Genomic DNA, 15,719 nt, shown 5'->3' with positions numbered 1-15,719 from the left:
TGTACATCAACATAGCCACCAGGGCTAGCCTTTAAAAGCAATCTAGAAAATTTCCACTATTCAAAAGGGTGACAAGAATCATAGTCCATCTTGCAAAAATCATTTTCCAGACCAATACACAGGCTTTCTCAAGAGTATAGAGAATAGCCCAAGCTTCCATCTAATTTTTAGAATGAGTACTTAAGGAAGTAGAAAAGAAAAACTAAATAGGGCTTAAAGTTCCACTACTAGTACCACCCATTCCTGTTGGACGTGGATTACTCCTTGAAAACCCATCTATATTGATTTTGAGGAAATCATTTGGGAGGGGAGGCACTAACCTAAATGGTTCACTTTCTTGACTTGTTGAACTCTGAGACCAAACCTATTTTGTGAAGAAAGAGAAAAGCATTGATCCAAGTGATTAGCAATGTGGAGATCCAAATGAACAGTTGATTGAGATAGCTCTTGTGTTGATAGACCACCCTCTCATGAAATCTCATTCATATTATAATCTTGCAAGATCTTATCATAGCAAAGGTGATTATGAAATTGTTGGCTACTACTACATGGCATCAGTCAAGGAAAGCCAGAAGCCATAGGATTTTGTGTTGCCATACTTTGGGTTAGGACAGGTTAAATGAAATTGGGAGATCTTAAGAGTTCTCTCTCAAATTTTGAAAAGGTTCTAGAGGTTCACAATGAGAACTGTGAGATCTTGAAAGCAGTAGGCCATATATATGCTCAACAAGGGTAGTGAGAGAAGGCTTTGGAAATTCTAAGAAAGGCAACTCGCATAGATCCATGTGATGCTCATTCCTTTATTAAGATGGGTGAGTTATTGATATCATCAGACCCCAATGCAGCCTTAGATTCTCTTAACACAACAAAGTCTCTTTTGAAGAAGAGAAAAGAAGATGTACCCATTGAATTGTTAAACAACATTGGGGTTCTTCATTTTGAGCGTGATGAACTAGAGTTGGCTCAGCAAACTTTCATGGAGGCATTAGGAAATGGCGTTTGGTTTGAATTCATCAATAAATGCCCCAGTATCAATTCTAAAGTTTTTCCTGTGTGTTTAAAGGATATGGAATTCTTCCATCGACTAGAAGAAGAAGGTGTTTCACTTGAGTTGCGGTGGGATAAAGTGACAACACTATTTAAATTGAGTTGCTTTTTAAATACTATTTAAATATAATTTAAAATATGAATTTATCCATGAGAAATCTAATGAATAGGTGCTCCTGCATCATAGACGGAGATATTGATGCAAGGTTTGATGTTACTGACTTAACTCTTAGCGCCCTAGTCCACCAACTCTTACATGAAACCATGGGACAAAAAAGAAAAAATGTTGGATTTAAAAGCTTTTCCGATCGATTATTAGGAGTATGAATGAGGTATGCATGTTAGATTCGAATGAAGCCCTAAGATTCATTCAAAGCCCCCACACCAATATCGGCATGGAGGCTTCGAGTGAAGCCCCTTGGGACCTTCATTCAAAGATTTGGCTTCATTTGAATCCCCTAAAATTTAGCTTCCCCACTTTCCATCTGATTTCTATTATGGAAAGTGGGAACCATTATTGTGGCCCTACCCAGGAACAAAATTTTATCACCTAATTTTCCTTTTGTTGACTTCATGATCTTTCTATGAAGCAAAAAATAATAATAACTAACATTTTCTATGTTTCAAACTTCTATGTTGACTAAAAAACATCTTCTGAAATAACTTTATTTGACAAATTCCATTAAAAAATTATAACCTTTTTCAACCTAGACTTATATTAGACATTTTATAAGTTACACTAGATTAACATGTTTAAAAGTAACTACACATATCTAAATGTGTACACTACATAAGTGTGCGATAAAAATATATATGTATATTTCAATCTATCTTGACATATGTTCATAATCACTTGTATGAAAAGGAATGTATTCAAATATTTCAAGCTCATCTTTGTCATTTGGCTCCCCAAAAATGTGCATACAAGTAACAAAATATTATAGAAAATCAAGTATTCAAACCATTTGCTAAATGTTACAAGAGAATGATAGATCGTTCATTGTTGAATATATAAAATATTTCATATACCACAGAATAACTATTTTATAAATGAAAACTTTCATACATGGGATGAAGCATTCTGGTTGTTTGAAAGTCTATTGGACATTGTGAGCTTGCACAAAAAATATCACAATAGTCCTTGAATGCTTGAATGTTCTTTTTTCACCTATAAGTAGTGGTGAATATAGAAATAATGAGACATTTTATTTAATCTATTATATGAATTTGAAGAAAACAAAATTATTATAGCAACTCAATGCAAAGGAAAATCAATATATTTAATTTAAAATAGTCTAAATGTGTTCATACAAAAACTATAAATGATTATCCCTATTTAATTGATCTTTATATATTCCTAGTTTTTCAGCTAATGACCAGCCAAATGAAGCCCATAAAGACAACAAGACACAATTTATACCCAAATTAGCATTTTAGAATATTATGAGTGAACCACTTTTCTTTCTTTGTAGCCTATTTTATCTTGGAAATAGGATACCAAATCCTGTTGTTATCCTTGATTTATAATCTTATCCTAGTTGATATTTTCTAACAAAAAATTCAATAATCTATTTAGATAACTTATCTTTTTTATAGTGTTAACCATTCTCCAAAAATACATATTTTTTTTCTAAAAATATCCTCGAACTCAATGGAAAGCTTATGATTCAACTACCTCTTGTCTCCTATTGAGGTATTTTGGGGATGATATAATAAATAATTCATTCCATCCTACGTTGGTAATACTTCTTATTTGGTGAATAGATCATTTCATCAAAAAGACTCTTTGTGTGGTGAACCTTTAGTATTTTACCTATACAGTAGATAGATCAAAAGCAACAACATATTTAAATAAACTAAATATCTCTAGAAACATATATGTATATATGTAATAATGTAAATCAAATCAATCTGGAATATTTTCAAGACATAAGTTAAATTCTCATGGATCATTTAGAAGTCATATGTCACAAAAATCTTCAAGTGGGTTACAATTTCTTATTTTTGAAAAATAAATCAAATATTGAATAAATTTGAACCTAAGATTTATTTAAAATAATTTTAAGATATATATTCAATAAAAAAAAAAAAAAAAAAAAGATAATAGAACTATATCATTGAACATAAGAGGAACAAAATTTCATCACTTGATTTTCCTTTTGTTGACTTCAAAATCTTTCTGTGAAACAAATAAAAAACAAATAACATTTTCTATGTTTCAAACTTCTATATTGACTACAAAACATTTTCTCAAATAACTTTATTTCGTGAATTCAATTTAAAATATTAGAACCATTTTCAACATAAACTTATACTAAATTTTCAGCAATTTTCAAACTTCTATTTTGACTACAAAAGATCTCTTGGAATATAGATCATCCATTGTTGAATATGTAAAATATTTCATATACCATACTATTTAATCTTGCTAGGCTGTTTGAACAGCTACATGACACTAAAAAAGCAAATCTTTTGTGCAGGCTAATATTGTTCAAGTTTCCTAATTATGTGGATGCATATCTACGACTTGCAGCCATGACCTAGGCTCAAAATGAGATCCAACTAAGCCTAGAATTGATTAGGGAGGCACTTAAGGTGGATAAAACCTCAGTAAATGTGATTACTATGCTTGGCAACCTGGAACTGAAAATAGATGACTGGCTTAAAGCAAAAGAAACAATTAAAACTGCACAAAATGTATCAGATGGTAAGGATGCTTATGTTGACATTTCTCTTGGAAATTGGAATTATTTTGCAGCTTCACGCAATGAGAAGAGGGATCTAGATGTAGAGGGAATACATCTTGATAATGCTAGGGAACTATATTGTAAAGTGTTGGCTCAGAGACCTGGAAATGTCTATGCTGCAAATGGGGCAAGCATTGTGCTAGCCAAAAGGGGTCATTTTGATATTGTAAAGGAAATTTTCACATAGGTTCAAGAATTTGTAGCAGGAAACATCTTTATTCAGATGCCTGATGTGTGGGTAAATCTAGCACATGTTTACTTTTCACAAGGATAGTTTGGGCTTGCAGTGAAAATGTATCAAAATTGTTTGAGGAAATTCTATTTTGGCACTGACACCCAAATTTTATTATATTTAGCTCAATCATATTATGAAGAAGAATAGTGGCAAGATTGTAAAAGAACATTATTAAGAGCAGTACATTTGGCACCCTCAAATTACATGTTACACTTTGATGTTGGTGTTGCCATGCAGAAGTTTTCAACTTCAACACTTCAAAAGCAAAAACGTATTGTTGATGAGGTTCATCAAGAAGTGTCTGAATTAAAGAATGTGCTCCATGTGTTTAGCCAATTGTCAGTAGTGTCAAGCCCTCATACACATGGCAGGTTTTAAGGATCAATACAGGCTGCCCACGTTGTAGCCCTATATGATTTCTTTCACAACCTGCCATCTCCGTGCATTTTTTCTATATGTATGCTAATTTGATTTAAGGAATTTTCAGGCTATGTAATTGTATGATTTGATCATGAGAAAAACTTTGTGGAATAATGAAATATGATACAAGAAACAAGGAATATTCACTATGTTTCAATGAATTTTTAAAAATTTCAAGGTTGATTTTGCAAGATGAGCATCATCGAACTTTACAAAATTATGAAGACAAGGTAGATTTTGTGTTGCTGAACAAGAAAGCATATTTCTAACTGAAGTATTGACATAAAAATTTTATTAACTATCCTAGAAAGTAATCTTGATGAAAGAGAGAATATTCTTAAAGTAGTGGCTTGGTAGAAATCCATTAAAAGTGTCCATTAAAAAACACAATACAACCTGAATATGTCAGTATATGGCAAAGAGTTTTACATGGCAGTCTTGGGATAAATAGAATAGTAGTCAAGCCCTATTCAAGAATGAAAAATCTTGTTATTTTACAAGGAGAGGACTTCTATCAAGAAGAATCATTAAATGTGGAGTGCACTTTGTAACAAACACAAAAGATTGCATGAAAGTTGTGAAAGGGGTGCAGAAGATGCTCACTTTTTCCTTGCAGAGTAACAAGTAGTTGGTGTTGATGTTTCTATTAGTGTAAATTATGCAAAGTAGCCAATTTCATTTGATAAGAAACTTAGTGTCAATTCAGACAACATCCATTTCAAAGGAAGGAGACCTGATAAAGATAAGGCTCTTCAAGCCCTAAGGAGATCAAAAGCATTCAAAATTCTAGAACCCTACACAGTCAAGAGAAGATAGAGTGTGCAGAGTTTCCCCTAATAGTTGAGATCATGAATATAATCCAAATAAGTAGTTTGTGGAAATTCACATAGCATGAGTGAAGAATCTAATGAGATGATACACTACATATCATAAAAACTAGTAAAAAAAACCCCAAAAAAAACTTTAAAATACCATGTGATCAGAGCATGAAGGAGGTGGCAAGAACAAGAGCTAAAACAAAAGGGTGATGACATTCAAGAAAGCACAAATGGAAGTCTACAATCATAGCAATAAGTCACAACAAAGTTTTATTACAACGTTCTATAATCAAATGCACCCGTCAATGATTTGTAATAGACGTGCCCTTGTGCCCTTTTCTATGGAGACCAGACTTTTTTGCTTCCCTTGTGCCAATGTTGATGGAGACTTGACTTTTTTGCTTCCTTCGCACCAATGTTGATGGAGACCGGACTCGCATCTTCCCTTGCACCAATGTTGATGGAGACTAGACTTGTAGCTTCGCCAAATGAAATATGAATTACATTTTTGCCCTTTTTTTTTGTTTTATGTTGCTGTGTGTATCGCAATTCCGACAAAATTAATTTGTTGCAATTGCGACCAACACGGGCATGTTATTAAAAAAACAAAAAATTTCTTTAGAACATGACCAACCAACCCATTTAAAAAACTTGGTCGCAATTTTTGGTCGCGATTTAGGGTGAAATGCACTAGTGTTCTATTCAAATCGACTATGATAAATGTGCATATGATGGAACATCATTTTTAGAACCATTTGAGTATACTAAATTTATCAATATTATTTCAGATGTTGAAATCTCTATTAAAAATGATGTTGTAGAAAGAGATGAAGGTGAGTGTGTTCTTGTTCCAGATTCAGAATCTTTATACCTTTCTTCCTCACAAAAAATGATTAATGGTGCAAGAAGTAATGCGTAGGAAGGCATAGATGAATCAGAAATATATGATGAAGGATGGTTGTTTGGAAGAGATTTCTGGGCGACATAGTTTCAGTGTACCTCTGGATTCAGTTTTGATTACGATGAAGTTGCCAAGGGGAAATTTTTTTGGTTTAACTTGTTGGAGCATAATTTTATTTTTTGGAAAGGTTCATACTTCTCCCTTCCGGTTAATGGCCATGTGTGAGTTTCTTCCTACTTGCTCTTCTTTTGGTGAGGTCTCCTCACCTGTATTTGTAAATAAGCTTTTGTTTCCACAATTTTGGTGTGCGTAGCTTAGTGTTCCCTACTTTCTAAGTTTTTGTTTTTCCTTACTCCCCTCCGCCCTCCTGGCAAGCAATTCTTCGATGGTCTTCTTTGTGCTTAGACTCTGTAACCCAATGGATAGGCACTTGTCTTTTGCTAGAGATTTTGGATTCTTTATGCACTTTTCAGCACATAATCCCCATTCAGAGCCAGCTATAGGTGCACTTTCAGTACACCATTCTAAAAAATTTTAAAGCTACCTCCCATAAAGAATTTCCCAAAAATTATTCCCAGTATGCTTAACAAAGTTTCTATGAAGGATTGAATTATTTTTGGGTTCAAATATACAAATGTGGAAGCAAATAGAAGTCAAAGTTCATTTTTCCACCATGGAGAAGCACTTTTTGAATTTTTCGCATTGGAGTAGTCAACTTGGGATTTTCCACCAAAGGAAAAATGAAGTATAGTGGAAAATTCATTTTCCATTGTGACTTTCACAGTCATTTTCTAATTTTCCACAATGGAGTTGTCAACTTGGGATTTTCCACCAAAGGAAAAATGTGTAATGGAAAACTCATTTTTTGTTTCACCTTTCATAGTCATTTTCTAATTTTCCATTGGAGAAGCAAATATTTCATTTTCCAGCAAAAGGAAAAATGCATAGCGGAAAATTCATTTTTCACTACGACTTTCATAGGCAAAGTCCAATTTTCCACATGAAGAGAGAAAAGAAAAACCTCAATCCACAATGAAGGTATATGGGGTCTAACATAAAGATCACTCCAAAAAAATAATTTGTGAATCAATCTACATCAAAATTGTGCCCACTACATGGAAATGGAAAATTCATTTTTCACTGCACCTTTCGCAGTCAAAGTTCAATTTTTCACAAAAGGGAGAAGACCAAAATTAGATTTCCACTATAAGCATTCCAAAGAATTTCTCCCAAATTTTAGTAGAGAATTAACATTTTAAGCATGCAAGATAACATTTTTGCGGATTGAAGACATGGATTATAGAGCATTGAAAGAAGAATGGCTAGAAACTTTATTTTATTAATTCTGATTTTGTAGTAGTCATATAGAGTAGAATTCAGAAATTCATATCTTTTGACTCATTGATTATTTTTCCAATCGCTCTGGTCAAGATGAAGGTAATTGGAAGAACATATCCAAAAATGAGCTCAATCCAATAGTGGAATAAAAAGATATGCCTCACAAAAAATGGCCCATTTTTACCTGGCAGAACTATTTATTTTGCTGTCCACTCAATGAAGGAAAGATTTTGGATACTGATTTAACATATTTAAATGTCAACTATTAAAATATAATTTAAATATGTTAATATATATCATTATTAAATTTAAAAGTTAATAATCTTATCAGTTTTCAAAAGGAAAAATATGAGAAGTCAAAGAGACAAGATCGGTTACAGAACTGAAAAGTCATCGGAAGAAACCAAATGGTTGCTGGAGAATGTATTTATTGTAAAACCTTCTCCATTGAAGGGGTTCCTTTTTTTTGCAAGAGACAGAGAGCTGGAGTGGGGGGAAGGAACTTAGTTTAATTTGTTTTGCATTTTCATTATGCATGTTAAGAGTTCGAGATTTTGTAATAGATTGAGCATAAGTTGTGAGCAAATAAAATCTAAATATTCTTATTTGTGATGTTCAAAGCAACAGGAGTTTTATTCTAAATCAGAGCATTTAGTATTTTTCCTTTGATTATTATCAATGAGAGTATTGTTATTTTCAATTTTGGGCATCATCTTCCATCTTGTGTTGAATAATGAATGGGTTGTAGATTAGAGTATTTGCAGAAGTTCCTATTACAAGAATTGGGATTATTTAACACTCTCTTTCTTTTCATTTTCCAATGCATTTGCATACATAGCATTCACATTGCATTACCAATGTCGGGGAGTCATAGGAAGTGTGAATTCCTGGGTTTGGCTAGGTGTAAAACTGAATTCTCTACCTGAGTTAGTTCTTTCTAGGGCTGGCTTGGTTTTCCTCTTCCATTCTTGGGTTAAGAAAATACCCAATTAGTTCAGGAACAAATAAATTCATTGAATATCATTGATAAGGGAGTTGTGCCTTTCAATTCAAAGGAAATCTATCAACCTCATGATAGATTATCCAACTATTGGTATCAAATTATTTCTCACAGGTTTGGGCATTTAAGAGTTACATTGGAAAGAACAATATGTTTACCAACAAGTCCCTAAAACAGTGAGCCTTCGGTTGCCTAGTTTTAGGGACTGATGAAAGTTTCAACTTGAAATTTTGAGCAGAAGTCCTCTGAAAAAGCCATTTTAAAAATGCCTAGAAAAAATTTGTGAAAAAATATGAAAAAGTTTCAAACATTTGATCATCTAGATCACTTGATTTCTCACCAGGAAGGATAGGATAGTTGTACAGAATATAGAGGTCAAAGATACAGAGGTTGGACACATGAAGTGGAATAAGTTTCTCATCTTATGCAGCTATTAATGACAAGATTCAATGTAGGTGCCTTGGGATTTTAGATTGAAGAAGCAGAAGCAGTTTAAGTTTATGGAAGTGATTGGCTATAAAGAGGGTATAAATCATCAAAAATGGGCAAAGAATATATACAAAAAGTGATCTAAAACCCCATTTAAGAAAAACCTAAAAAATATTTTCAAAATTAACAACTTTGATATTTTGGTGATTTGAGCTATCGAGGTGCGCAGGTACGCAGGTTTGCAACTCTACATTTTTAAGCTCCGCAGGTATGTAAGTCTGCAGCTTCACATTTTTGAGATCCGCAGCTATGCAGGTTTGTAGCTCTACAATTCAAAGGTGCGTCAATAGTTGACTGCCAGTTCCAAAAATAGCACTTTCCATACATCGAGAGTGCATTCTGATGGCAAGTTAACTCTGACACATGCCTAGTGAAGGGCCATTTTCCATTTTGATGCCTCCATGCACTTCCACTTTGATTGATGGCTTCCTCCTACTTTCTCTCTCATGCTTTCATTGTTTTTGACATGTAAAGGGCTCATGCATCCAAATAATGAGTAAAATATGGATGGAGTCCCTCTAAGCGCCAATGAGATTGTCAATTTTTATATATTTAGTTTGTTTAAATGTTTTAAAAGCATTTTATTGCATCAATATATCTCTAACTCTCAACACAAATTGAGGAGATGATTTCTTATAAATACTCCATTGTAAAATGTAAGAAAGGCCACCGTTATTATGCAATAAAATTATGCTTTTGGTGCTAGCATTCAAAGTGTATTTATTCTTGCTTGAATGTGTCATTGTTTTGTGGATTTTATTCATGAGATTGTGATTGAGCCAAAGGTTTATTGCATTATTTCTAGATGTGCGATCTTTTAGTTTTGGTGTTCACTATAGATATATAAATTCTGCTGACGTAACGAGCTTGAGAAGAGATCACTCGATTATGTCTCCATAAATTTTTGTCTCACATGAGCGCACTTTCCATGGCCTTGCAATTTGATGAAGATTGAAACATCATTCGATTTGTTAAAGATTCTCACCAACGATTGCATCAGTGGATTCTAGGAAGCGCTGCTCCTATTTTCATTGGTTTCCTGCCAATTTCTTTGAAGGTTTAACTCACAGCGTGTTGTGTCCTGTAGCTTATGTCCGTTTACGAATTTCAATTTCAAATTCATTTGATTTCATGTTATTTTCTTTCAATTTAATTATTTTCTTTGCTAACCCCTTGTTAGAGTAGGACCTCATACTAGCTGCATTATTAGAATTGCATACATTGAAAAACAAAACAATACAAAAATATTGTTCTTTTGGTGTGATTTTTTGAGATAACGAACAAATTTTACTTCAATTCCAAGATAAAAAAGTTTTTAGAACCAACAAAGGCCTCCTTGTGAACACTCACATTTATCTTCTACTGAGCAGATTTTGGTACGTCACAAGACAAATACTAAACCTTGGAGTGGATCCTTAAAAGGATTTAGTTTTCAAGAGAGGAATTACACTATGGATTCCTTTCATTGACCTTGTGCAAAATGAATGCCCAACACATATTTTTTTCTCTCATGTCCAATTAAAGTTTTTTCCAAGCTCCACCTCTTCCTTCTTGGTTACACTTTGACAGGTTATTTTGCATGTAGGTGATCTTGTGGACTACCAAGTTAGATTTCTTCAACTCCAACAAAAATTGCAGCATCAATCAAATTAGTGACACTCAGATAACAAGCCATAGATGAAAGCCAGACATCATATCAACCTGTGAAATGTCAAAGTATCATTGAATAGACATCTAATCATTAGAATTTGGCCTAAAATTAGAAAATCAAGACAGTCTTTTTACTAATATGCTTCACATATTATCTCAAAGAGGGGCATTTGTAGACACCCAAAAATTGGTGAAGACTTAAAACACTACAAATCTCAATCTAACAACACAAGTTGAGAGGAAAATAATAGACTTTCAAACTAAGGATTACATCAAGTCATTAATCAATAAAATCATCTATCAAATTAATAAGACCTAAACCAACTTCAAAAAAGGAAAAAAATAATTCAAAATCATAAAATGAAATTCAAAAGGGAGAAGGAAAAAGAAAAACTTTTGAAAATAAATGGAACCTTTATTTTATCAATAAATCTATTTATCCTCACAAATATTGAAATCCTCCTTTTATTTTGAAAGAATTAAAAAAAATCCTCATTTATCCTCAAAATCAAAACTTTTGGGCTCTTTCTCTTATCTCTTATGAGATATTTTCAATTTCACATTCATTCACCAGTCAAAGATAAAAACTCAGATTCTTACCCCAACCCCTTCTAAGATCCTATCAATAGAAAGAGAATTCAAAAGCAAACGGACCCAAGTTTTAAGCATCTGCATTATAGGCATATTTAGCATTTTCATCTTGAGCATACTAGCATTGTTATTCTACCAAGTTTTATGTCATTTTGATAGCATTTTAGCTTTGTTTTCATGTTATTTAGTATCATCTTAACATAGGTTCATCTCATTACATGTCCATTTTGATAGTATTTTGAGAGTTGTTACTTGCATATAATTTGCATTTTCATCTTAGATATTGTATACATATTGGTAGATATGCATTATAAGCATACTCTCATTCTAGAACTATCACTGAGATGCTGGTTTGAGAGGATTCTTAGCAATTGTAGTTAGGGAAACATGGGGCATTCATAGAGTTTGCATTTTGACAATGATTTCTTAGGTTTAGTCTATTTTGTTGTCATCTTATATGCACTCTGCATTAAAGTTTCATGAATACATGAATATTCCATGTACAAGTAGGGTTTTGGCCTAAGTTGATGGAAATGTTGTAGGGAAAATCAGCACCAAACAAATAGGAAGGAGAAGTGCTAGTGCTCAAGTTTTGTGACATGATGGGATCCAATCTTCAAGTGAAGTGTAGAAAATTTAGTTAAGATCTTATACTTTGGGTAGTTTATCAATAAAATTTTGATGTCTTGATTAGAGAATTGAAAACCATAATAGCAGAGGTAGTTGAATTCTTGATAGCCAAAGCAACAGAGGACAAGTAGAATTGAATGCAAAAATCCTGTAGCAGATATTGCCATACTAATTTTGTGGCTACAGTCCTAATTTTAATGCAAAGTGTGTTAAAAGGCAATATATTTACAATATTTGTATGGTTTTTTTTCTTTTCAACTAGATTTTACAAGTGTCCTCCCATATGTAGCTTGTTGTAATCCTTTATAAGGATTTCCAAGATGTGGAGTTAAGGTCAAAAGTCTGTAGAGTTTTCAATTCTATGTCATTTTTACAATCCATCTATTTTTGTCAATCGTATGAATGCTTTCAATCTTGTAAACTTGGAGATATAGTGAATATGAATGATCTTATTGTCAAGTTTTGAGTTATATTTTGAGTTCATATTAGTATTGTATTCATTTTCAAAGAAAGTAATACAAAAGGAAACTTTGCATATCAGTATATCTAAGGTTTGTCTCCTTTTTGGTGTATCCATGATCTAGAAATTGAAATGAATAATGTTCTTTCAATTTTATGCAATTTCGATGAATTGTATATCTCTTATTGATTTCTTTTGATTCAAAGGATTAATTAATTACTTTCAATAATAGGGTTTTGGATATATGAGAGGTATATGATAAGAATGAAGTTTAGATTTCACTATTGACATTTTAATTGTAAGTCAGTTAAATAGGTCTAAGGTTGCTGATTTTGACTCTATATGACAATGGATAAGGCATTGATCAATTGATATCAATTTCAATTCTATGGTTCCTATGGCTACAAAAGAAATATATCAATTAAAATCAATTTTCCATTTTATGTATTGAAGAAATGAAGTTGTTGGTCAACACTTGTTTGAAATAGTTTTTCTTTTGGTTATAACTAGCTCTTGTGATCAAAAAGTCTATTGCAAACCCAGGAAGAAATTGTGACCATTATCTTCTATAAGGCATAGGTTTGAAAGAAGAAGTATATATGAGAAAATGTGTAAAGAGAGAAAATTCAATAACCAATCACCTTCATATACTTGAGGTAAACCTGCCTTGGCCCTACAAAGCCTAAAGTGAAAAGATTCTAGTGTACTCTGTTGATGTTGGTTTAGAGCTAAGATTAATCTTGTTGAATATAGGATTTAGCTAATCCTTAGGCTTTTTTTCATCTTATGCATCCTAATATTGGGATTAGAGTATCTAGTATTCCAAAAAACACCAACAGAGTCAAAACAAGTGTCAATGCAACCAGAGTTGTAGGAAGAACAATAGATGATATGATAGTAGTCATCAAGGTAATAAGAACTATTATTCCTATTTATGTGATTAGAGTTTCATCTATTCAAGAGATGAGATGTGATCCCAAAAATGATACAACTTTGGATTTCCTAGAGGGAATATTAACAACCTTTGAGTTGGATAACTTTGATAACTATCTTCCTAGACCTCACAACATGGAATCAACATTCAATGAAAAACTAATTCTTGACAAAAGAATAGTAAACTCAAAAGGTAAATAGTCTGAAAATGGAGAAGAAGAAGAAGAAGAAGAATCAGATGATGACCTTGAAGCTATTGATGCCCTATTTGCAAAAATATTACCAAAAGTAAAACATAAATTTAAAGGAAAAATTCCATTGATTTTTTTTCTTGTGAAAAAGTTAGTCACATTGCACCAAAGTACCCAAATAAAAAAAAAAAGTGTTGGAAATGATTGAAAAAGATCATTGATTGAAGAATGATGGAATTGCTATAGAATGTTTTCAATCATTATTTTGTCATTGATTTCAAACTTGCTAACTGTAGGAATGACAATTTCTTACATGATCCAAGTACTATCACTTAGTTGATTGACAAGGAGGAGTTAATCAATAAGATGTAACTAGAGCACCTAGTGAAAGGTTGAAATTATGTTATTGTAATGAAGTATAAGGATCAACTAAGACATTGATGAAATAGTGTATTGATGACATACTCTAAGACACAAAGGTTAGACACACTCATATACATTCAAAGTGCAAGGTGTAACTAAGTCAATTTGCAAAGCTTAACTAAGTTCATCTGTGAGTTTCGAGCAAGCTAGTTGAAGTCGAGAAAATTCTTAGTTCAAGCTGAGCAAGTTTAGAATTTAGTGTGTGTCGAGTAACCTTTGGGTACTGAGAAAAAGTCTTCAGGTTTCGAGTGAAAGAGTCTTCATGTGTTGAGCATCAAAAAAATGTAGTGGATGCTGAGCAAAATTGTGCAAGTGTTGAGCATTAGTAAAACATAGTTGATGCTGAGTAACGTAGTATTTGCTGAGCATCAATATTTCAATGGTGCTAAGTTGCTGCATTATTGAAAAGTCAAAATATTTTCCAGATCAGTAATGATAAGTTTGTTACATTGAATTTTGTGAACTAGTTGGATGATAAGGATGATGAGTTGGTGTCACAGATTTTCATGCAAGCCAATTCAAGGTGAATATAGATGGATTTATCTTGATGTTTCGAGAAGAAACAATTTGGAGGGAAAACAATATCATTTTCTCAAAGTCAATTCAAGTTGAAGAGTAGGAAGATTTGAGCGGGAAATGAAGAACATAACTTCTTTATAAGGAGTTACAGGTCAAAAATCAAATGTGTGAGAGAGAATGGTCAAGGTGTGAAGAAGCCAAGAGAAGGCTAGTGTAAAGTGTCAGGGAAAGGACACAGTGAGAAGGAACAGAGCATCAAGTCTCTAATTTGATAAACTATCCATAGTGTGAAAGTTGCATTGGCACAATGAGTTGAAGAACTTAAGAAGACAGATCTTGTAGGGTGAACAAGCTATCTGAACAGCTAAGAAGGAAAGCTAAGCAAGGAAGAAGAATTGAAGAGTGACCTAAGATCTACAAGGTTTGAGTTGCAAAGTGGTATCATGTCAAAAGATTTATAATACTTTCTTACCATTGTATTAGATATTGAAATCCTACATTTCTAGGTTATCTTAATAGCTAGGTGGAGAAGCCTTTGAGAAGGTCATTGAAAGTCCCATGGATGTGGGTGGGCCTAATAGCCTTATGTAAATCCTTTAATAGGGTGGCATTCCAAGTTGAATGTTCTTAAGTCCTCTAACAAGGCACACTCCTAACAGGGTGTAGAAATCCTTTGACAGGGTCACATTTAACAATTTGTTGTAGCCTTTAATAGGGGAGGCCTTTAATAGGGCATCACTTCAGAAGGGTGAGAAAAGAAGGTAGCATGTTACTGGTGGTTTTCCCAAATTGGGTTTCCACATAAATCCTTGTGTTATATGTTTGATTTTTTATGTCTCATTATAGCATATTGATTTATAGTAGCTTGCTAAGATATAGATAAAGCTTGGATGAATAGTAAATTGCATGGGCCTACTATAGATTTGGTTAAAAGTTTGAATTGGACATTAGTGGACCTTGAATAACTAATTTACCCAAAGAATTCTAACAAAAAGATGATAGAAAATCTAGCAAGTTCAAATGAAAGAGATATTTTAAGAGCTAAAAAGACCAAGGTAAGAAGTCTTATTATATTGGTAAATATTCTAATAGTGATGATGAAGATGAAATGGTATATATTTCTATTAAAGATGATGAGGATGATGAGGATAATGAAAAGATTGAACTTATTTCTCATATTAGAAAGAATGAAACATTGATTATAGATAGTGGTTGTTCTCATCACATGACTGGTGATAAAACTAAGTTTGAACACTTGGAGCATTATGATGGTAGAAATGTCAAATTTGGAAACAATGAACAATGTTATGTGAAGGGAAAAGGATGT

General features: G+C 32.8%; 1 pseudogene; it reads left to right on the top strand.

The window, feature by feature from the left end:
* The first annotated feature begins 470 nt into the window (after nt 1-470).
* On the top strand, nt 471-4,407 carry LOC149528602 (protein CTR9 homolog pseudogene; annotated as a pseudogene).
* The last annotated feature ends 11,312 nt before the right edge of the window (nt 4,408-15,719 follow it).

This window comes from Cupressus sempervirens, chromosome 11, assembly GCF_028749045.1.
Source record: "Cupressus sempervirens isolate cs-2001-9-10 chromosome 11, ASM2874904v1, whole genome shotgun sequence".
NCBI lineage: Eukaryota > Viridiplantae > Streptophyta > Pinopsida > Cupressales > Cupressaceae > Cupressus > Cupressus sempervirens.
This window is presented reverse-complemented; position numbering and strand designations above follow the sequence as displayed.